At 40.9% G+C, this 22,787-nt stretch overlaps 1 long non-coding RNA gene across 1 annotated transcript in view; it reads right to left on the bottom strand.

Moving 5' to 3' along the window:
* Positions 1-278: 278 nt before the first annotated feature.
* Positions 279-22,787, bottom strand: part of LOC308572276 — a 106,257-nt gene continuing 83,748 nt past the window's right edge. The window contains exon 3 of the long non-coding RNA XR_014001657.1: positions 279-302. This is a non-coding gene — a long non-coding RNA (uncharacterized lncRNA). The remainder of the gene's footprint in view (positions 303-22,787) is intronic.

Genomic DNA, 22,787 nt, shown 5'->3' with positions numbered 1-22,787 from the left:
TGGTGATCTCACAGATAAACAGGTAACAGTTTATCCTCTCTCTCTTCTATCATGAAGTCGATTCCTGCCTTTGGTTTAAGATCAGAAACATGGATAGAAAAATTAAGAACTTGGTGGCATGGTATTTGAGGGCAGAATTATGTGTGACATCAGCAAACCCATTTCCCCAAGCATTGTCAAGGGGGGACTGCAAAACAATATGGAAGAGTCTCAGATAAAGCTTGGGTACTTACCAGTTTTCGCATCTACGAAATTGCGCTGCCTCACCCACTGATTTCCTCCTATCTGAGTTTTCTTCTACTCTGTAAAGACAATTGGTAGGGGAGGAAAGTTTAAAAATGATTAGGGGATAGTTTTTATTAGGTCTGAAATTACACATATTTGTGCCCAGTGATAGTGTACTAGAAATGTCCAGTACTGCACTGACATTATGAAGAAAACAAGAAGCTGTATAATAATATAGAGTGTAATTATAGTAATTACAATGTAAAAGTAGCCTTCTTTGAAATACATTTTTATAACATGAGAAGAAACCAGAAGCTCAGGAATTTTTATTTTTACTTTGCTAAGTATTTTTATTGTTTTCCATAAATGCCTAACAAAATAAAACTAGACAACTAAACAAAATCCTAACACCCCTCAAGCCCATTTTTTAAAAATTACTATCACCAATGTTCATGTTAGAAAGTTGCTGATCTATTTCTATTTTGATTCAATCTTTCATTGTTCTTTTAATTCTGCCAGCATTTTTCACTAGTAGCTTTGAGCAAATGGAATATATCAAGAGAAAATAGTTAAGGTGAATGAAAAAAAAACCCTGAGATAACACAAGTGACAGAACATCATGAATTTCCAAACTACATTGGAAGATGGTGATTGTGTTAAGGCCATTGCCTATAAAAGAAGGCAAGCCATATTAGTGCCATGTTAGAGCATTGTTTTCTTATATTCCAACATATTAATCTGAAAAGAGGTAAGTAGTGTCTGCATTATGTAGTAGTCTTTGGAAGAGAAAGAAAAAGAGAACTAAACACTTCCCATAGAAGGATTAGAATGAAAGTTTGTTGCTCTGAGTTCCTATCGCCTCTTTCTTTCATCTTGGAATATAGTGGCTTAGAAGAAAAGGGGGAAAGGCAGCGTAAGGTGACTTATAATGATAAGGAAATCTAAAGTACCCTGCAAGGCACCAGACACAACCTTTCATGTTTGTGTGATCAGCTGCGATAAAGGACATGCTATCCACTCTGAGTGAAAACAAGAAATTCAGCTTGCCAAAGAAGGCTAAGCTCCTCTCAGGATAAAACTGTTGCCTCATGAACTTTGAATTACTATTTAGGAGCATGAAAGCACACCGCAAAAAGCAAACCTAAAAGACAAAGAGCAACACCATGAGGCTTTTCTGCTGAGATTGCCATGGTGCTTCAACAGCTGAGAATTGATCAACTGAGGCTAATTTTCTTAAACTTTACTTTTATAGAAGGTGGATTTGCATTTTTAATAAACGGTTTAAAGGGTGCAATTTCTGTGCACCAAATTGAAGAACATACTAAAAACAGTAACAAAGGACAAGACAGGTTACAAAATGATATGCATAGGAAAAAGTAAAAATTAATGTGGCTATTAACACTCTCCTTCCTATGGAGCAGGTTGAAAATATAGCCTACATTATGCTCTTTCGTTTCTTTCAATGCATCTTTGTATGCAGTCATTTTTAACTTTTAAAGTAAACACTCTATCTTCAAAGTTGACCTAAGCACAATCTAAATGGACAGAGATGTTTGCAATACAGATCTGATCAGTTTATCTACAGCCAAAACGATACCAGGGACACAATTTATCTCCAAGTGAGGAGGGGGAAACGTTTGTGATAAGAGTAATTTTTGCCACTTCTCAGATAACTTTCTCTTCCGCTCACACTGTAGGGCCAAGGAACATATCAGTCACCAACTTCCTTCAATGGGGAGATTACCTATGAACTGAGGAATCTCCCCCACTCCTGTATACCTAGTTTGGAAGTTGCAGTATTAATAAAAATATTATACACTGGGATCCTTCTTAAACATATTTTGAGGTGGTTTAAATAAACAAACTGTCTTGCTTGAAGCATGCTAGAAGTGCATCCACTGCAGCATGAGTTTTAGCTGGCGCTGTGGGTTAAACCACAGAGCCTAGGGCTTGCCGATCAGAAGGTCGCGGTTTGAATCCCCACGACGGTCCCAGCTCCTGCCAACCTAGCAGTTCAAAAGCACGAAATGCAAGTAGACAAATAGATACCGCTCCGGTGGGAAGGTAAACGGCATTTCCGTGCGCTGCTCTGGTTCGCCAGAAGTGACTTAGTCATGCTGGCCACATGACCCGGAAGCTGTACACCGGCTCCCTCGGCCAATAAAGCGAGATGAGTGCCGTAACCCCAGAGTCAGTCACAACTGGACCTAATAGTCCGGGGTCCCCTTTACCCTTTACCTTGTTGTATGGCAACCATAAAGCTGAGGGAAATCTTTAAAACATGACAGAAAAACAGAACAGACCATCCCAGAACAGTATTTTTATAGAACTCACTGAAGCCCTTAACTCCCCCTTCTCCACAGGCATGGTCAACCATATGGACCCCCCAGCTCATGGCTCCATGCCCTACTGTCAGCCTGTCCTGTTAAGATTACCCAGTCTACCTAATCTCCCATTATGTATAATGGAAGACACACATATCCCTTGAATACACTAAGTGAGGAATGGGCTGCCTCTAGCAAGGATAGGAGAAATAGCTCCAGGCAATAGCTCTTCTCCCAATGTCCAAATATTTAAAGCACCTCTTCCTGGTGAGCATGACTGTCTTGTGAGTAGCTACTTAAGAGCCAGCTGTCACTCAAAGGCCATCAGGAAGGTGCCTTTAGAAGATTACTGTTGCCAACAGTCTTTGTCCTTCAACTTTCATCTATCAACACTGCAATGTTATCCACAAGACCAGAAGCCTGCTCTTCAGTAATTACAATAGGGTAGACTTAAATTGTTTTCTTTTTTTTCTATAAAAGCTCCATTTTGCCTCTTTCTTTTGCCCACCTGCCTTTTATTCTTAATACATTTCTTGAATGGGTTCATGTGTGTGTTGGTGCTAGACTCCAAATATTACTACCCCCCTGAGAGCACTGACCATATGGCTTCATGCCGTGTGTGTAAGTGGAATTTGACAGAGAAAAGCCAGCTGCCTTGGGCTCCAATAAGAGACAAATAAAGCTGCATGCTCTCTCTGTATCTCCTTTGTGTATTTGCCTTGGATTCTCAGATTTTGTTTCTGAGAAAGGGCTTGTTGGAAGAAGGAGGTCTTAAGTAGATGCCAAAAGACAACAGAGCCAGTTTCTGTCTAATATTTAACAGGAGGGGATTCCAAAGTGTAGGTGCTGTAAGGCCATAGTACATAGTAAAGGCCTGGTTACTATATTGTGCAGAACAGATCAACTGATGAATTGGTATCTGCAGGAACCCCTCACATGCTGAGTGCTCAACTGGGTATATATAAGGGTTATCTCCCAAGGTTTATCTGACAATAGAAAACTGTCCTATTTCCAAGCGTAATTATAATGATAATGAAATTTTCTATGATACACACTAAAACATCTTCATAAATATTTGAAAATATGCTGTTCAACGGATTCTGGAAGACAGGAGGCTGACTCCTGACAGCCAATTAATTATCACAATCAGAGGAATTCTAGACAAAGTACCTTCACTGTTAATGTGAAGCCTAATTAAAATTCATGTCCCATAAAAGTCACTTGACTCTCAATTATGATTAAGTATGCAAGGTCACTAGAACACAGTGAGAGACTGAGCCAAACGCAGTCCCTTAGTTACTCAGTGACAGTTCAAAAGTATTGTCATGCTTTTTGAAGAACTGTACGTAAAATACAAATTACAGTTCAGTGTATTTCAGTGTGAATGGCTGACAGCAACAATCTTCCGGCCTTGTAGCTTATTTGAATGTGCTGCAGTAAAGTAGGTGGAACCAACTGGTGCCCTTGCACTCGTGGAATTGCTTTTGATCCAGCAAAGGCATCCACTAATAGAAGAGGAAGCTATTTTCCCCAGTATCATTCATGTTATATTTAACCCAGTCAGATGGGCAGGGTACAAATATTACAATTATTAAAATATTTAAAGCCCTTTGCTGCCATCCATCTCCAAAGATATCAATGTGGAATATAAAAGGGATGAATAAACGAAAAATACCTAAATAAAATACAATAAAAAGGGATGAATAAAAAATAAAAGGGATGAATAAACGAAAAATACCTAAATAAAATACAATAAAATTAAAGGAATAAATAAATGTTGACATTTATGAGTACAGTCATACCTCGGGTTACAGATGCTTCAGGTTGTGTTTTTTCGGGTTACGGACGCGCCGAAACTCGGAAGTACCGGAATGGGTTGCATGCACAGAAGCGCTAAATCGCGCTTTGCGCAGAAGCGCCAAATCACAACCCGCGCGTGCACAGACGCGGCGCTGTGGGTTGCAAATGTGCCTCCCACACGGATCACATTCCCAACCCGACTGTCCACTGTACTCCTATAGAAAAGGGATTCTAGAGATATGGTGCCACCACAGAGAAGACTCCCTTGTTATCATGTAACAAATTTCCCAGGGCAAGGGAAGAGCCAACCCCCTTGGAAGATCCTAAGATTAAGGTTAGAGGAGGGAAAGGCAATAATCCCTTCATGTATTTGTTCCCAGGCTGTTTAACTAAGCCTGGAAGAAGAGGCACTTTGCATTAGGCTCAGAAGCCAATAGACATCCAATGTACGTCATTCAGATTCGATGTGTAAAATTATTCCATTGGGCTGTGCCAGCTGAAGTTCTGGCAATTGCATTCTGCAGGAACTGAAGCTTCCAAATAGTTTTCAACAGCAGTTCCACATACTACACATGTGAGTAATCAAATCAAGAGTTTAACCAGAGAATGCATCATAGCGGCAATACCATCACAGTCCAGGGGTTGTGGTAGGAGGCAAACTAACCCCAAAGCTGCAATGGGTCTCTACACACTTGCACTCGCTTGGGGAATGCAACCCCATGTAGAACAGATTGCTCACCTAATTCCCAGACAAAGGAACCATTTACCAACAGCACCTCTATCTTATCTGGCTTTGTTTGGCTTTAGTTTGTTTGTCCTCACCCAAGCCACATCAAATTCAGTTGTAGCTACACAGTGGTAATCTACACAAACTGTAATCTGCACAGTTGTAATCTACACAAAATCAGTCGTAGTCTACACAGACTGCAACCTATCACCTGCACAGCCTCACTTGACTTAGATGATATATAGAGAAAAACACCACACTCCAAAACCTCTGATGATCTCACCAAGTGGTACATATGTTTAACAGCATGGGGGATAAGATGGAACTTTGCAGGACTCTACAGCACAATGCAATGGAGTCAAGCAAAAATCACCCATGCTATTATCTGAAAGCAGCACTGGGAGGAATCCAACGTCACATTAAGGTAATCGTTTCATCAGGGCAAGCATTTCACCCTCTTGTCTCCCTGTTCTGCACTGTTCCATGGATTCTTCTGACCACTGCAAGCCAGTTTCACGGGGCATGGGGGGAAATGAGGGGGGACCCCACTGTGCAAGTAAAAATCCTTGCACAAGGCTTCTGCTGATTGGACTCATGAGTGTCCCTAACTCCCATTCTACAGAGTTAATCTTGCAAGATACTATGGTATCAAACGCTGTGGAGAGATAGAGAAGAATTAACAGAATCACACTCCACCTCTCCCCTCTCAACAAAGCTCATACATTAGGGTCTTAGTGCCCAAACCCAGACTAAACCTGGACTTAAATTAATTTAGGTGATCTTTTCTATTTCATTCAAAAACAAATTGAGGGCAACTGCTACTACCTCCTCAAGCACCATGCCCTCAAATAGGGATTTTAACAACTGGGCAATACAAATTACAATTTCCTAGGTCCCAAAACGTTTATGAAGGAATGGCTGTGGAATGGCCATCTTCAGTCAGCAAATTAAGAATACTGTGCTGTTATCAAGTTACGCTACTGAAGTAAGCTGCCCTCCCAGCCTTGGAAATAATAGGTTTTAGATGTAATAAGCATGCATATCAGCACAAACATCACTGAAGCCTCTTTAATTAGCTGTAGTCTATGTAGCACTCAACAGTTAATCAGTTTCATTTATTTTTGATTTTTTATATATATAAAAAAATCTGAGGTTGGATGTTTTTGTGTTGTCAGCAAGGAATTTTGATGCTAGGATGAGAAGTTGCATCTTTTTCATATATAATGGCCTATCATCAATTTGAACCTAATGGAAAGCATCGCTTAACAACATTTCAAGGGCTGAGTTATAACAATGTGTGCGACTGAGGTATTTGATCATCATCATGAAATCTGATCAAGGAGCATCAATGCTACATTTGTATTTTCCCAAGATGAGCCACTCCAATAGCAATTTAATTTCAATGAACAGGCATAATAAAATTAAATTTCAGATAAAAATTCGTACTGCGAAACAAAGCCAAGTTCCAACAGAAAACCTGGACATTCATTTTTTAATCAGGGGCTGGCTAGCAATGCAAACTACCGAGAAAGCACCAAAGCTAGATTATGTAAGACGCAATATCTTTATAGATGCAAAATTGTGCAATTGCTCAAAGTATTTTAGAGCCAATTCTAAAATGCTGGTTCTCAAAGCCAAGTTCTGTTGCATCTTGTTTTCCAGTATCAAAGTACAAAAATCTAAAATCCCATTAAAAATGCAATCATTAAAAACACACACACACCCCACACAAAACCCAACAATCTACAGTCGTACCTTGGTTCTCAAACACCTTGGCACGTGTACGCTTTGGCTCCCAAACACCGCAAACCCAGAGGTAAGTGTTCCAGTGTGCAAATGTTTTTCGGAAGCCAAACATCCGATGCAGCTTCCGCTCAACTGCAGGAAGCTCCCACAGCCAATCGGAAGCTGTGCCTTGGTTTTTGAATGATTTCAGGAATTGAACAGACTCCCGGAACGGATTAAGTTTGAGAACCAAGGTACCATTGTATCATAATTGTACAATGTTAAAGAAAGTAAGGTTTTTTAAAAACAAAACCTAAAATTATATTCATGTACACCTTTTCACTAGCTGGAAACGTCACAGACTTAAAACAGCAAAATCTTCTCTTGAAAAAGTCAGAAATTTAAGTAAGACTGCCAAAGAAGACCCCCGCCTGAAACCCAGGACAGCCATGCCAGTCATGGCAGACAGTATTGAATTAGCAGCACCAGTGATCTGGCTCAGTATAAAGCATCTTTCTATCTTCACAAGTATAAAGGTGTTGCATGATAATATTGTTACTTCAGCTCTCTGGATTTTTGTACTCATGAGGGTGGGAGCCCACACCTTTATAGACTTAAGATTCTGCCTGTGAATATTTTTTATATAAACCTTTCTATTTTCTAACACATTTTGTGCAGGCTTCCAGGGGTCAGGGTTTTGAAAGAGAGAATATCATGTAGAAATTAGGCTGCTCCATATTCATGTCTATCTAGAATCCCTAGCCCTGTATTTTCTTCTTCTCATTATTCAGAGAGGGAAGACAACACTTTTAAACACAGTTGACAACTGAAAGCAATAGCAAAGTTCTGGTAAACAATAAATTTACTGCCTGAAGCTTGCTGGCAGCAAGAGCTTGGCACTGTTAAAAATATATATATTCTGATTATGCTTATGCAAGTTTTTGATGGAACTAGTATGGTTCTGAAATTTGGTGACATGTAATGATGTGGGACTAGCTCTTTATTAAACTGTCCTGCATTTCTATTTCTTGAGACAGAGAGAACTTGCAGGTGGGAAATTGTAGGTGGCCTTTAGCTAACTAGACAACCTATTACAACTATTATTTAGCTTGCACAGTCCACCCAAAATGACATGGTCTCTGCTAAGGCAATTGAAAATCCAAATATTTCAAAATCTGACAGGTGACAATAGGCATGTATTGCATTAAGCAAAAACACCAATGAGCCTTGAAAGCCCATTAAAGACTAAAGCAGTTATTATGTTATAAAATTTTGTTGACTACAGTCCATTTCAATGTGTAAACAATTCATTTACATAAATACTCTTGAAATATCCTTTAATAATCCTAAAAATTACAGAAGATTGATTCTAATACTCTACAAAATATATGACTGGGTTTCTCTTTTTGGAGAGTTTTATTATCTCACAATATTTCTGGAGCAGTCATACCTATTCATGCACTATGATGCCTGAATAATGTTCTTTTAGTCATGTATCTTGAATGCATACTTCACGTCACATTTTCCCAGGTTCATTAAGCATGAGCAGGAAAAAAAAGGATTTACCCAGAGAACTATATCTACTGTATATATTGTTTTTTTTAAAAAATGTAGAGTAAAAGCTTACTGCAGAAGGCAAATGGATTAGACTGTATTAGAATATTAGGTAAGTCGTAGAAGTATAGGAATGTGCATCAGATTTGAACTGAGAGATGAGGCAGGGTGCCTTGTAAGGAATTGTATGATAACGCACAATTCAAACCAGGGTCCTCTGAAGCATTTTCAGGTCCAGACATCTCAGAAATGCTACATACAAGCATCTATTAATAGTTAAGCTGTATCTAAGCATATTGTATTAGCAAAACAGCACAGTCGGGGGAGGGAGGCAAGGAGGAGTAGCTTTGCAAATGCACGTCTCCTGCTTACAGAAAACTTGCATATGGGGAAGGGTCTTATGTATGATCAGAGGGAATCGTTTTAGCAGAGCCCTCCAATCCCTGTGCTTTGGGAGAGGAAGCAAGTCTGCAAGAGCAAAACGTAGGTCACTAAGAATGAAGGGTAGAGATGGGAAGCTCCATTGTGACTGACCAGTGGAGTTTGGAACCGGAAGGAAAGATTTTCCATGGAAATTAAAGTCTATTAGTTCCAAATATTAGAATCTACGGTCACCCAATGTAGCTGAATGCTGACATATTCAGGATACGCTTCTCCACAAAGCACATAGATAAACTGCAAAAACTCACTGCCACAAGATATAGTAATTGACTGTCAACCTGGGATAGCATAAGAAATGTTTGGAAAATTTCATGAGCGATAAGGCTATCCAAAGTGACTAGCCGTGATGGTGGTATGCCTTTGAATACCAGTTACTATGGAGCATTATTAGGCAGAATGCTATTGCATTCATGGCTTTGGGCTGGCCATTGTGAGAACAAAACCTTATTCTATGTGCAGCTAGGTGTAACCCAGCAGGGCACTTATTACATTGTTAACATCTCAGTGCCACTGAGCGGAGAATGGGGGTAAGACTAGAGCAGACATAGGCAAACTCAGCCCTCCAGCTGTTTTGGGACTACAACTCCCATCATCCCTAGCTAACAGTGGTCAGGGAAGATGGGAATTGTAGTCCCAAAGCATCTGAAGGGCCGAGTTGCCTGTGCCTGGACTAGAGCAAAGCCTCCAAGGCAGTTCTTGGAGGCCAGGCCAGACACATTCATATGGTGAAGGTTATGTTTAAGACACTCTGGTCTAGATTGTTTGGGATTTTTAGTGATTAAAGATGCACTTTGAAACAATATGGTTATCATTGCAGATCATATAGTAAGGGTTATGTGCTTGCTCCAATTAACACAGCTGCATTCTGAACTAATTGAAGCGCCTGAGCTGTCTTCAAAGGCGGAGAATGTTACAGTAATCTAGCCTGGAATTTAGTTAGTATGAATGACTACTTTTACCACGGTACTTCCCAGCCATCTCTTTAACAGTTTGTCTCTTTGGCAGGATCTGCCAGAAATAGCAAGTGAAGTAGCTGGGCATATGTTCCTCTCCCACATACACAAAACAGTACTGCTTTGTCTTGTAGCCAACCTGACCCTAAGTAGTAATTAATCGTGCCAACATTGGAAACAAATTTTGTGGCATTTTTTTGTTTTTTTGCCTTCCCTTCCTTGACTTCATGGATCAATAATCTGATTATATCTCTTTGACAATAATGTGTTCCTCTCACGCGCTGCTAACTCCCTTCACTCTGGACCACACACTTGGCCTCATTAAGGGTCAATACACTTTGCCGCACGATCTATGCAACATACTAGCTCGCTCACTCTCTCCTGCAGTCAGAAGACCTCAGGCATTAATTGGCACAGGAGCAATCATACCTAGAAAAGAACTAATTTCTTCAGGCTTAGCCTTCTGATGTTATTAGTAATTTCACAAACTCTGTGTGAAACTGCTTCACCTCTAGGAGGACATATGCTCACTAATTGACTTCGGTGGGGGTGTTCTTGTGGTTTTGGCTTTCTTTAATCCAACAACCTGTCATTCCCTAAGATTTAGGCTATTGGAAATCTTGTTTTTGCTAAGTCTTCCTCAGCTTGGCCTCCTCCACCCACCACAGAGGTCAGTAGCCCCAGCTTCTGATCTTTCTCATTTGCTTTTACAACACATCTATCTTACCTGCAGCCTAGTGCTTCAAGAAACTGCTGTGAGAACAAACATCCTACTATTTCATGTATTGCACCATGTTTTATGCCTTCAGCTGCTCTCTTTGTGCCATCTTTCCAGCTGCACTTCATAGAAAAGTATGCATGGGGTGATTGCTTCCCCACCCTAGTTTGGCTTAACCCATTAGTATCTGCAATATTTTGCACGACGCTTCAAGTGGTGAGACCAAGAAGAATTATTGCTTCATTTCAGAAAAGAAAATGACTTACTGCCAAGCTTGATCTCCACTTATTCAGTGGATTTATTTATTTTTTAATGGCTAATCCAGCCACGCAAGTGTCAAAATTCTATTTTAAAAAATGGCACAGGCAGTCGTTTCTGCTTTGGTCTCATAGAACGATAAAGTGCCCATGAAACCAACATGTATTACTTCTAAGGACTGCATTGCACATTACAGAGAAGTGGCAATAGCACAGACCGGAGCAGCGTGTGACTCATCAAGATGAATGCAGTCCACAAGGCTCAATAAACTTGTTATTTTTGTTCCCTGACAAGATTTCAGAGAGGAAAAGTTTCAAGCATGTTGCAAGAAATAGCTGACGGGCTGTGCCTGCGTTAGTGGGTCTCAGCTTCCAGAGCTACGCCTACTCTTTGCACTTCTGCTGTAATAACTGGAAGAGGAAGTTGGGTGTCTTCCTCACTACAAGGTGCAGGAATCTGAGCTGCAGCGAGATACAGCGTGGCAATGTGAGAGGTGCAGGTTCCACTTCTAAAAGTCACACAACAGGAGCACCAAAATCAGGAGTGTTAACCAATGGCCCAATAAAATTGGTCTTATGCTGTATTACAACATATTATTGTTGCTTTGAGTATGATTATTATTAAGCACCATCGGTGTGAATGGTGCTTCTGAGGCCACTGCCTTGAGGATCACATATAATAAAAATAATAAAACTAATATGCAGTTGGTTCAGTTACCTGTTATTAGGCTTGTAATGCCTGAAGTAGTCTAAGGAGAACTGGGGAGGAACTTTGGAATATGTGTGACTTTCCCATATATGCAACAAAGAAAAATGGCTGACAGGTGAGCACAATCCACATGTGACAACAAAGAACAATTATTATGGAAATGCAACATTACAGAAGGGCAAAATGTTCAGCCCAACTTTACACTCATGCCCTACACATGAGTAACACATAAATAGAACTGGTGAAAGGAAGAAAATGAGGTGAAAGAGAAAGTAGGGGAGGGTAAGTTCACCTATCCTCAATATCATCACTTTTTGCTCTATATTTAGTCTAGAATATAAGTATTCTTTTAGTGAGGTACTATCCCTTTTGCATTCAAACTTTGGAGAACCTGAATTACTCCAGAATGCATCACATTAGAAGACAGTGAGCTAAAGAGGAGAGCTTTTAATTGCAGCTGTAATAGAGTGAAAAAGTTTCACAGGAATTTCAGTGTAAGATATTTACCTTCTCAAGGGCTGAGATATTTCCCTCTATGGCTGTCATCCAGACTCAATTCCACTTAGGCTGTACTTAGCAGGTAGATTAGAAGGAAGTAATTTGACCCCTTTATACCTTCTGTTTGACCACAAGCTGCCTTTAGGAAGCTGTCTTAACCCACTGGAACTGAGGGCGAATGTACCAAGGACTTGATCAGCAGAGGTAGTGAGCCACTTGTTCCTAGATCAATTAGTGATTACCTCACCTGCATCTGGTAAGCAAACTAGCAGCCAGAACACCTGGCAGAGAACTGCATTCTCTCCTGCACCTCTGCTAGTTAGGAAGACAGAGGCAAAAGAGTAGGCAAAGCAGTTCAGCGGGTTTCTATTTCCCCCTCCTCCCATGGCAGGGCCTAAATTAATACAGTGGTACCTTGGGTTACAGACGCTTCAGGTTACAGACTCCGCTAACCCAGAAATATTACCTCGGGTTAAGAACTTTGCTTCAGGATGAGAACAGAAATCGTGCAGCAGCAACAGGAGGCCCCATTAGCTAAAGTGGTCTTCAGGTTAAGAACGGACCTCCTGAACGAATTAAGTTCTTAACCTGAGGTACCACTGTACCGACAAAGAGGACGGTGTCAGTCATTCTCTGGTTCACCTCAAGGAGCAACGTTGCCAATCAAACAAGGTTCAAGATAGAGGGATGATTCAAGGATCTCTAGATGAGACTTGAGTTTTCTGAATGAAGTATTCAGGCTTGATCTGTGCGGCTCTTATTTTGATTTTGTGGAGGGCAATAAGGTAGTAGTTGCTATCACAGTTGCTGATACAAGAAGCAAAACTGAGCTCCTTCGGGTGACATGTTTATTGTGCGTTCATTCTGTTTTGCTTGTAGAAAGCATATCCAGAGGCTTGGTCTTTATTGAGCATTTTGGTCTGATTTGTCTGTGGGATATCTCCATGTCTTTCCATTAATCATACGTTCATCTGATCCTTTTCAATGAATTTCCCTGTCGTTTCCCAAACTGCAAGAAAAGTGGCTTTGTTGTGCTAAGTCAACAGAACACTTGCACAAACCTCAATTTGCTTGAATCCATCCTGCAAAATAGTGTCAGTCTGGAGGCAACTTATGAGTGGGAAAGTGCTGGTTGAATTAGTACAATGTATTTTTTTTCCAGTGTATGTTCTTACTTCCACTAGGGTTGCCTCTGCACATGCCTTACCCTATAAGCAGCACTTATACCGACGGTAGCGCTCTCTCTGTGTGTGTGTGTGGGGGGGGACTTCCCCCCTCCTCAGTACAAGAGTTCTGAGCAAAAACCACAAATTTTGAAGCTGGAGTACAAGGATTCTAAATTGCTGTTCTGCCAGCATGGCCATGCAGCTTCTCGGATACAGACACTTTTAATCAAAAGCACAGCTACTAACACAGGAACACTGGCTGGAAATTACTGATGGCTTGCCAAGTGTGCAATGTAGAAGAAAAAGTATGATTTACAGATCATTTCCCCATGCAGATGCATTGCATGACCTTTGAATACTATATAGATTTCCCATCCCCCCACCTCCACATGAGGAGGATCATCTTTAGTAAAATCATGTGACACTGTCCCAAAGTACTTCTGCACTCTGCAGGCAGAGAGAGATGTCTGTGTGGTGGACAGGAGCATTCTGGGAAGATTGCAAGCAGCCCTCCTCTTGTACTATTTACTTGTAGAAACAGTTTAAGGTACATTCCTAACTTCACTTACCTGGGAGTAAGCCCCATTAAATTACTGTATTTTTTGCACCATAACACTCACTTTTTTCCTCCTAGAAAGTAAGAGGAAATGTCTGTGTGTGTTATGGAGGAAATGCCTACGGGTGGCATGCCTACGGATTTTCCTCCTCTAAAAACTACGTGCGTGTTATGGTCGGGTGCGTGTTATAGAGCGAAAAATACGGCATATTTCTGGGTATAATTGATGAGGAATGCTGCCTCACTGCAGCTGTACTCAGTTTTCTCAAAATATACATCCCTTTCCCTCCTTCCTCTTCATAGTAACTTCTCTAGTGTGTATAATTTTTATTGTTTTTTGGGGGTTTTTAATAAACCATCAGCCCATCTCAAAATAATACTCCAGAACATGGCAACATTTTCTATATGAGCTAATCTTCTATCTTCAAGGGGAGGAGTGTGAAACAGAGGCCGATAATGTCACAAAGCTGACAGCGGGGGCGGACATGAGAAGAATTATAGGCATTCAACTAACATTAAAAGGACAATAACACACTGGCTTATGGCTATTTATTTTTTTATGAGAGACTTGGCAGGACTTTGATTGAAGTTTTGATTGCCATATGCTTTCCCTGAGAGGCACAGTACTGTTTATAAACTGGTCTATAATTGAAATTGAAATTTATTTATTTTTTAAAAAAATAATAATAATCGTGAAATATGATAATTCATTAAAATACATATTCCTTTGGAGGGTTTCCTCATTGATCTTTGTTGTACTAAATCTGTTTACACATCAAAGACCAAATTGCATTCTGCCTTCCTTCATTTCTGTCAGACCCTTCCTGTTGTTTTCCTTGGGACTGAATTACACAAAATCAAACCAGCATCCCATTTCACAGTTCTCCCTGCATCAACTATTATTCCAGGATAATGATGCTTCATGCAGAGTTCTAAGCTCTTCCTGCCCTCTGCACTGGTAAGCCTTTAGCTACTTAACAGTGTTTGTTTGTGTTAGCTTTCTCTTAAACTGTTTGCATTTTGGAAAGTAAATAATAAATAAAATCATTAAAATGTTTTTCTATTGGGCCGCATCCTACTAAACAAGACTCAAATTCCACTGAGGGCCAAACTGGAGACATGGCAGTTGCCCCATAGCATGAGTTTGCATATGTTTAAAAAACAAGCAGGGGGTAAGACCTGGGTTGAGATTGTGATGTACAGAAAAGAGGGCGGCTTTAAGCCTTTGCTCCATCCAACATGGGCCCAAATCACTCTCTCTCTCTTCCACACACACACACATTTCCTACTAGCAATGGGAGAAATGTACTTTTTAATCTTAACCACATCCGGCAAATGTATGATCTGAAGTCCATGAAGCAGATCGGCAAATCTCTGCCAAAAGAGACTGACTCTGAAGTGCTACTGAAGCAGCCATCCCTCCAAGGCAGGGGTCGGCAAGGCTTACCAGGCATGGGCCGGATCACTTCCATGGAGATCCTCCATGGGCTGGACCGGTGCAGCACGACGGTGACAATTGTGTGTGCACATGTCCGCGGCACCAGAAATTGCTTCTGCGCATGCCCAGACGCCGAAAATCGCACCTGCACAGAAGCAATTTCAGGTGTCTGGGCATGCGCAGAAGCAATTTCCGGCACCGCAGACATGCGCAGATGCAATTTCTGGTGTCTGGGCATGCGCAGAAGCAATTTCCGGAGCCGTGGAAGAGAGCCCCATGCCGCACTGTGCCGGTTTAGTGCAGTGTTCAGGGACTCTCCAAGCGGGCAGCTCGGTTCAGGGGTGGCTCGAGGGCCGGTTAAGTGGCCTCTGTGGGCTCCTTCTGGCCCATGGGCCTTAGCTTGCCGACCCCTGCTCTAAGGAGTAAGCTTTGTCACTCCCTTGTGACACGCCAGGGGCTATTTTTCCAGATTTTCATAAAGCACATAAATGGTTGCCCATGGTGTCTTCTTGCAAATGTATTTCAAATGTATTGCAAAGACACAAGCTAAGGAATCAGAGTGGCTGGGGAAACCCAAGCAGATGGGCAGGGTAGGAAGAAGAAGAAGAAGAAGAAGAAGAAGAAGAAGAAGAAGAAGAAGAAGAAGAAGAAGAAGAAGTAGTTGTTGTTAACTGACTACCTTACAACCAACTTATGCCAGCTCATTTCTATCTAATGAACTGTTGGTGAGCTCTGGAGGTTATCTAACAATATTGCTTCTCTGCTGCTACTCAGGGTTGCCAATGACATCCCCTCTCATTGGAGAGTCAACTACAAGATTTTGGTTCTAGCTACCAAAACAAGGGAAGAATTATCCAAATTAGTAGCAAATCAGAATGCCCTGCATCTTTTCCTACCTCATAAACAGCCTCATGGGGCGGACTTCCGGGTTGGTGCCTCCGGCAATGGCGGATTTCCTCTGACCGGGAGGAATCTGCTCCGTGGAAATTTGGGTCTGGCCGCCACGGCGAAGGCGGAGACCCGTAAAAATCACAGGCAGGAGAAGCCTGTGAATGTGGGATTCGGCGGGCACCTTTTGCGCCTCCCCTACTCATGGGGAAACCCAGTTTCGGGGATCCGGAGCGAGGAGGCTGTAGGCTGAAGTCTTGGAAAGCCTTTTGTAAAAGTCTAAATTTCCATCGGTAAAGAGCATAAAACCCCCATTGGAGGCAGGAGAAGAGGGGGGGGGAGTTGTGGACTGAGTATGCCTGCAGGAGAGAGTGAAGGGAGTTAAAATACCGCCGCTCTGACCCTGGAAACAGGCTGCCAGTAGGACTGACATTTTGGAATGTTCATTGACAGCACTTAGAACGTTCCTTGACAGCTAGCAAAGTAAGAGAAATACATTGTTTCTATTGTCTCCGGCTGCTTCTAAAAAGGAGTAAAAAGTGAAATCTGAAACTAACTTTGGATTGTATGAGTTGCATTTAAAGGGGACATTGTTGACTATTATAAATAGAAACTGTTTCCCCCTAGTGGAAGTCTCTGAAATTGGTTACTTTATAAGAGCTGGGCTAGGGGGATTTCCAGCTGCAAGATAAAAATTGTGAGACTCTGAGATTGACCTTGAATCTCTCAAGTGTTATGGCAAATGGAAAGGAAAAAACAGATGAAATGTCGACAGAGGCGGCCTTAGTGGTCACATTAGTGAAAATAAACAATTAGCTGGAACAGCTTCACAGGAAAACAGACAATCTGGGACAAAAGGTGAACACCAACACAGAAACCATCCAGAGATTGATACAGGAATTTACCTTGACACGGCAAACTGCAGATGAAGTCAGGGAGAAAACCCTTGCTGCTGAATGTAAAACAATACAACTGGAGTGTGAGAGAGCCCCATCCATTCAAAGGCAACTCGATGTGACATCTGTTATGATGGAACTTAAAGAAAAACAGATGAATTTGAGGACCAGAGCCCTACCTGAATTGGGAAAGGAAAGCTTGACAGAGCTTCAGGAGGAGACAGGACTAACATTGGTTGAGAAAGAGAGGCTTTTGGGGGTCAGTATGACCGCCAAAAATGTGAATTTATTTAAGGGTAACTGTGAAGGACGTTGGATTGAAGAGAAGGGGGATTAGGAAATATGGATAAATCTGAAGTTGCTATTGTTGGGCCGAGCTGTTGTGGTGGGGATGAGGGTTGCTGTGTTGCTGGGGATGTTGCATTTGTTCCAAATAGTGCAAGTTTTGGATGGGATGGATTGTTTCAGGAGGTGGCAGAGGGATGTTTCTGGATTTGTTTGGCAGGGCAACAAGCCTCGAGTAAAATTTAAGATATTGAAGGATGCTAAAGAAGGAGGTCGACCTGCTCTGCCAGACCCCTAAACTTTGTTGTGAACCATCTGCTTTTTGCTGGCTGAGAGAATGGTTGTCTCTTGGAAGCACTGAAGTGTTGGATAATGGCAGATGAAGTTGATGGACTAGATGGAATTGGCGGAAAAGACTGGCAAGATCCGAGACCAGGGAGAAGAGTCAGTGGAAGAAGACTGGGAAAAGTTTAAAGATTATTTACAGAAATATTGTAAAATTAATGAATGTTAGAAGAATGTTGGAATGAAGTTATATGGCTTCAGTAGAAATGTTATAAGGAATTAAGTATAAATAGATTAATAGAGTATTAAAGGAAAATAAGGTTAAAATGTGTTAAGATAATTATAGGATAGAAAACAGGGGAAGATGGAAAGGAATTGCTGAAATAATTAATAGAAGTGGAATACAAAAAGGGAGGTGTGAGGAGGCCGTGGAAATATGTGAAAGAAAGATAAGATATTGGAAGTTTCTTTCTTTTCTTTTTTTTCTTCTCTTTTGATGTGTTTTTAAATTGTTTTTGTTTTGTTTTGTTAATTTTTATGTAGTGTTTTTGTATTGTAATGTACTGTTTTTTCTTTGTTTTTTCTGTAAGTGTTTAAATTGTTGTAAAAGGAATAAATATTATTATTATATATATATATATATAAACATATACAGCCTCATGGGCCAAAGTAGAACCCTTGCCAGACCTAATTTGGTCCCTGAGTTGGAGCATGACTACTGGAAAATGACTTTTCCAAAGATATCCTGTGAAGTCCTAAAGAAAGTCATCCATATATCGTTTGGGGCTTCATCTCTCCCTGAAAGGAAAGTACTGTTAACGAATTTGTGCATTCCAAATAATGATGTGGCTTGAGTGGGAAAAAGAAAACAAAATGACAGCAGAAAACAATAAAATCCTAGAACCTCAAAGTCCTGTTTACTGAAACAACATTAGGCAGATAGATTGGTATTAATGAGCCACTGTCATGTCTGAATGGCATGGACGGAACCTTCAAACCACCTTCATGAAAATGCCCATTTTAAAAATTAATACCTTCTCAGCTACTGGAGAAGAAATTTAATAACATATTAATAATTGCTACAGCCACAAAAGTTGCATGGAGAAAGAATGCTGAAACTCTGGGCATCAGCAAATTGTAAAATGAAGTTTTTTTAAAAAAAAATGCAATCCACAAATCAGTCAGTTACAGACTGAAACAAGGGTTTCAGGTGATTTAGTCTCTGTTACTCAGGAGGAATTAAATCCACTGAAATAAACAAAATTTATGAAGCTGGATTGTAAAACTTGTCATATGCCTAGGCCCTCATGGACTCAGCAAAGACAGTTGGGTGCCACAAAGCTATAAATAGGTAAATCACGTCATTTGTTGTGTATACTAGGTATCCATTGTGGCAATGACATTGTCAAAAGTTTGCATAGGTTACTATACGATCCATTTCTCCAAGCATTCCAAAGAGGGTCATTATTATTATGACAGTAACAATCCTGTTCGGTGTTTCTCTCACTCCACATAACTTAATGATTGGTGCTTCCTTACATATTATTAATGTCGTCATGGACAAAACAAGATTGACTGCTGTAGAAAGTGTCAAAGAAAGTGAAGGGGGAAAAACTTAGATAGATACTATGCCTTCTGGCTTCTGTTAAGGACTAACTATACCAGTAAGCATTGATTAAAATTCTAATTCTGTTCTTTGGAGAGCCCTGTTTTCATATGTGTCAGTGCAACATCTAACATAGGCATCTCATCATCAGCCTCCTCTCCTCTGACTGTGCTGCTTCTTGCAATCTGCTTCTCTGCTTCTCTTTCCTGTTCAGCATCTGTGCTAGGTGGTGTGGCAGTAGAAGGCAGATCTGGACTGTCATACATCAATTCAAGAAAGCTTATGTTGGTTTGTGTTTCTTCCTCTGACTGATCAGAAAAGTTTATCACTGTTCCGCTCATATCAGTTTTCATGTGTTCATCAAAATGAACCACATGTCTTCTTCTGACTTTCCTAGTATTCAAGTCCATTACTCTGTATCCTTTACTCCCTGGAGCATAGTCAATCACACTAGACTTTTGCTCCGGAATCTAACTTGTGCCTACTCTCCTTGGGTACATAGGCATAGGCAGTACAGTGGTACCTCGGGTTAAGAACTTAATTCGTTCTGGAGGTCTGTTCTTAACCTGAAACTGTTCTTAACCTGAAGCACCACTTTAGCTAATGGGGCCTCCCGCTGCCGCCACGCCGCCGGAGCACAATTTCTGTTCTCATCCTTAAGCAAAGTTCTTAACCTGAGGTAATATTTCGGGGTTAGCGGAGTCTGTAACCTGAAGTGTATGTAACCCGAGGTACCACTGTACTGCCAAACACATGTACTGTGTGTGACGTTGGTACTCTTCCATACCAAAGTTCAAAAGTTATACCTGTGGTTCCCTTGGTTGGCAGTCTATTTTGGATATATACTTTAGAGGCTATTGCATCTTTCTAGTGTGGCTGTGCCACATTTGCAGACTCTGCTGAAAGATTAGTCTCATGACTTCAGCATACAATTTGACTTCTTGGTTATTTTGCATTTGCTTACCAATACCACTCAAGCAAATTCAAAAAGTCAGGTACCACCAAATGCTAAGATTTGAGTTAATAGCTCTTATGATAGCTCTAAACAGGATTCCCACTTTAATTTCTTACATTTCGTATAAGCAAATCCTATTCTGTTCTAGGCAAAGAATGTTTAAAAAGAAGCTATATTCATTTTCCTTCTCCTAGGGGTTTGAAATTTCATTATGCCAATTCCATTTTATTTATACATTATCGCAGACTCATGCTGATTAGCAACACACTTCTTATCTGTATAAGTGTCAGCCTCCAAAAATGGATAGGATGACACTGGGAGGACTGTGAATCATGAGACCAGGATTATATCTATCTCAAGTTTCCAAGATAGTTCTCTAATGAAAGTTAAATCCTTAAGAAAATGCCCCAAATCCATGGAAGGCTCTTCAGGGCAGTCATTTGCATTGAAGCTTTTATATTAGAATACTGATGTGTGAAAATTCATGTTTCATTTCACATGGCTGAGAGCTTCGTATTTTGAAAAAGCTGCTGCTCCGAAGTTATAGTGCTAAAAGGTTGTATAACATCCCCCTCTTAAACTTGACTTCATTTAAGGTCGCTGTTGAGAGGGAAGAGGATAGTCTCCAGCTATTGATCAGGCACTTCACACATTATTTGGAGCAGCATAGCTGCTGCTGCCTCATGGCGAATCTTAGCAATGCAGGCAATTTCCTCCCACATGGTTAGACCAGCATGCTAGCAATACTCATCCCTGTTTATTGTGGTGCTACATAATTCTTAAATCTGTCCCATGTGGTGGTGAGGCAGTTGCATGCAGAGAACTGGTCTGGATTCACTAACTAACGGATGCAACCCTCTCATTGGATGATATAATCCCACACTACGTATTCACGACCCCTTTTTTGACAGTGGTCCATGTAGGCATTTTGCTGGCCTTGGGAGACCGTATGTGTCCAGGAGAGGAAACATGAGGTTAGAAGTCTCCTGTAGGCATTTTGAGGTCATACAGTTGTGTGAGAGCCTGCACATTTGTTTCAGTTCACCGCTTATATTTATGAAGAAAATTCCAAAGGGACAAATATTTATGAGAAGTAAGCAAGAAACAAGAGAATTAATTATAGCATAGTGGAAAGTGCAGAGCCAAAAATAAGAGTAAATAATTAACAGATGGAAAACATAGCTGTTGACAGTTGAGGCAACGTTCATACTGTGAACTGGGTTGGGCTGTGAAAGAACTCTCTGAAGAGAATGGTGAATGTTGCCTTTTTAAAAAAAACACACTATACCAAATTAGGTGAGATTAAACGCTACAGGGAAAATATACGTGGGAGCATGGCATCTGTTTGTAGTTGTATATGTGGAATATCCATGCAACACATTCGATCATATTAGCTATAATTTTCCATAATGTGGGAGTCAAAATACTCAGTCCCTTTTTCTGGCTTGCTACTTTCATGATCCACATTGCACAGTGCATAGCAAAAAGCTGTACAGGAATGAATGTCACTCACTTAGAGTCAAGCAGAAAATAAGCCAATAGAGAATTAAATAAAAAATTGTGAAGGAAAGGAATAAAACACCACTTTTGAAGAGCTGGAACCACAAGAGTAATCTAGTCCAACCCCCCACAATGCAGGAATCTTTTGCCCAATGTGGGGCTCAAACTCACGAACCTGAGATTAAGTGTATCATGACCCTGTGATTAAGAGTCTTATGCTCTACTAACAGAGCTATCTTAGCATAGTGGTGGGAATAGAAAGCCTATTTTGTTTGCTAATGAGCTACTAGTCAGATGAAAAAAATGAACCTCTCCAGCCACCTGTTACCCTTTGCTTCATAATGGTTTTAAAAGATGAATAATGTGGAGAACAGAAATCTGTATTACTGGTACAGGAATTATACCATTTCTCTGGTTGCCTGCCTCAAAATCTGGAGCAGCCACTGATAAATGTTAAGTACCATATTTTTTGCTCTATAAGACTCACTTTTTCCCCTCCTAAAAAGTAAGGGGAAATGTGTATGCGTCTTATGGAGCGAATGCAGGCTGCGCTATCCCAGAAGCCAGAACAGCAAGACGGATCGCTGCTTTCGCTGCACAGTGATCCCTCTTGCTGTTCTGGCTTCTGGGATTCAGAATATTTTTTTCTTGTTGTCCTCCTCCAAAAATTGGGTGCGTCTTATGGTCTGGTGCACCTTATAGAGCGAAAAATACGGTATTTGCTGGTGTTTCCTTTTACAAAGCCAGGAACTAGGGTGGGGCAGGGTCTTGAAAGTTCTTTTGCTGCTTCGGAACCAAGGGCCGTATAAAGACGCCAGATTCCAGACTAGTGACTGATTTCAGTATCCCAAAGAGCAATGTGAGAAGCCATTTGTATGACCTGACCTTTGGATCCAATTATTTCATTTTGAGCTCGGGCAACAAATGTGTGAGCGACAAAGTTTGGAGGAATGAAAAGAAATACCTTTGTGTCCACCTTAACATTTCTCTCGCCCCACAACCCCCGGCCATAGCTGTGTTTTCTGTAGTTATATCCTAACCTAGCCTAGCCTATCCCTCTGGACAATTTCTGCAGTAATTGCAAGGGATTTTACAGAGTCTGTATAATATCCATCACTGTTTCAATAGCCATTTTAAGTGACACCGGAGTCAAGGGTCAATACAGAAGAACTTGGAGAAGAGCTAAAAAAAAATAAAAATAAAGATTTCGAAGCTTGAGAGCATAATATGTGTGTCCTCCTCTGCAGATTGGAGGTGCCAACCTTTTCAGGGCTTCCAGTG

The sequence above is a fragment of the Podarcis bocagei genome (genome assembly GCF_964188305.1).
Source record: "Podarcis bocagei genome assembly, chromosome: 1".
Lineage (NCBI taxonomy): Eukaryota > Metazoa > Chordata > Lepidosauria > Squamata > Lacertidae > Podarcis > Podarcis bocagei.
Note: the sequence above shows the minus strand (reverse complement) of the source record. Positions and strands in the feature narration are given on the sequence as shown.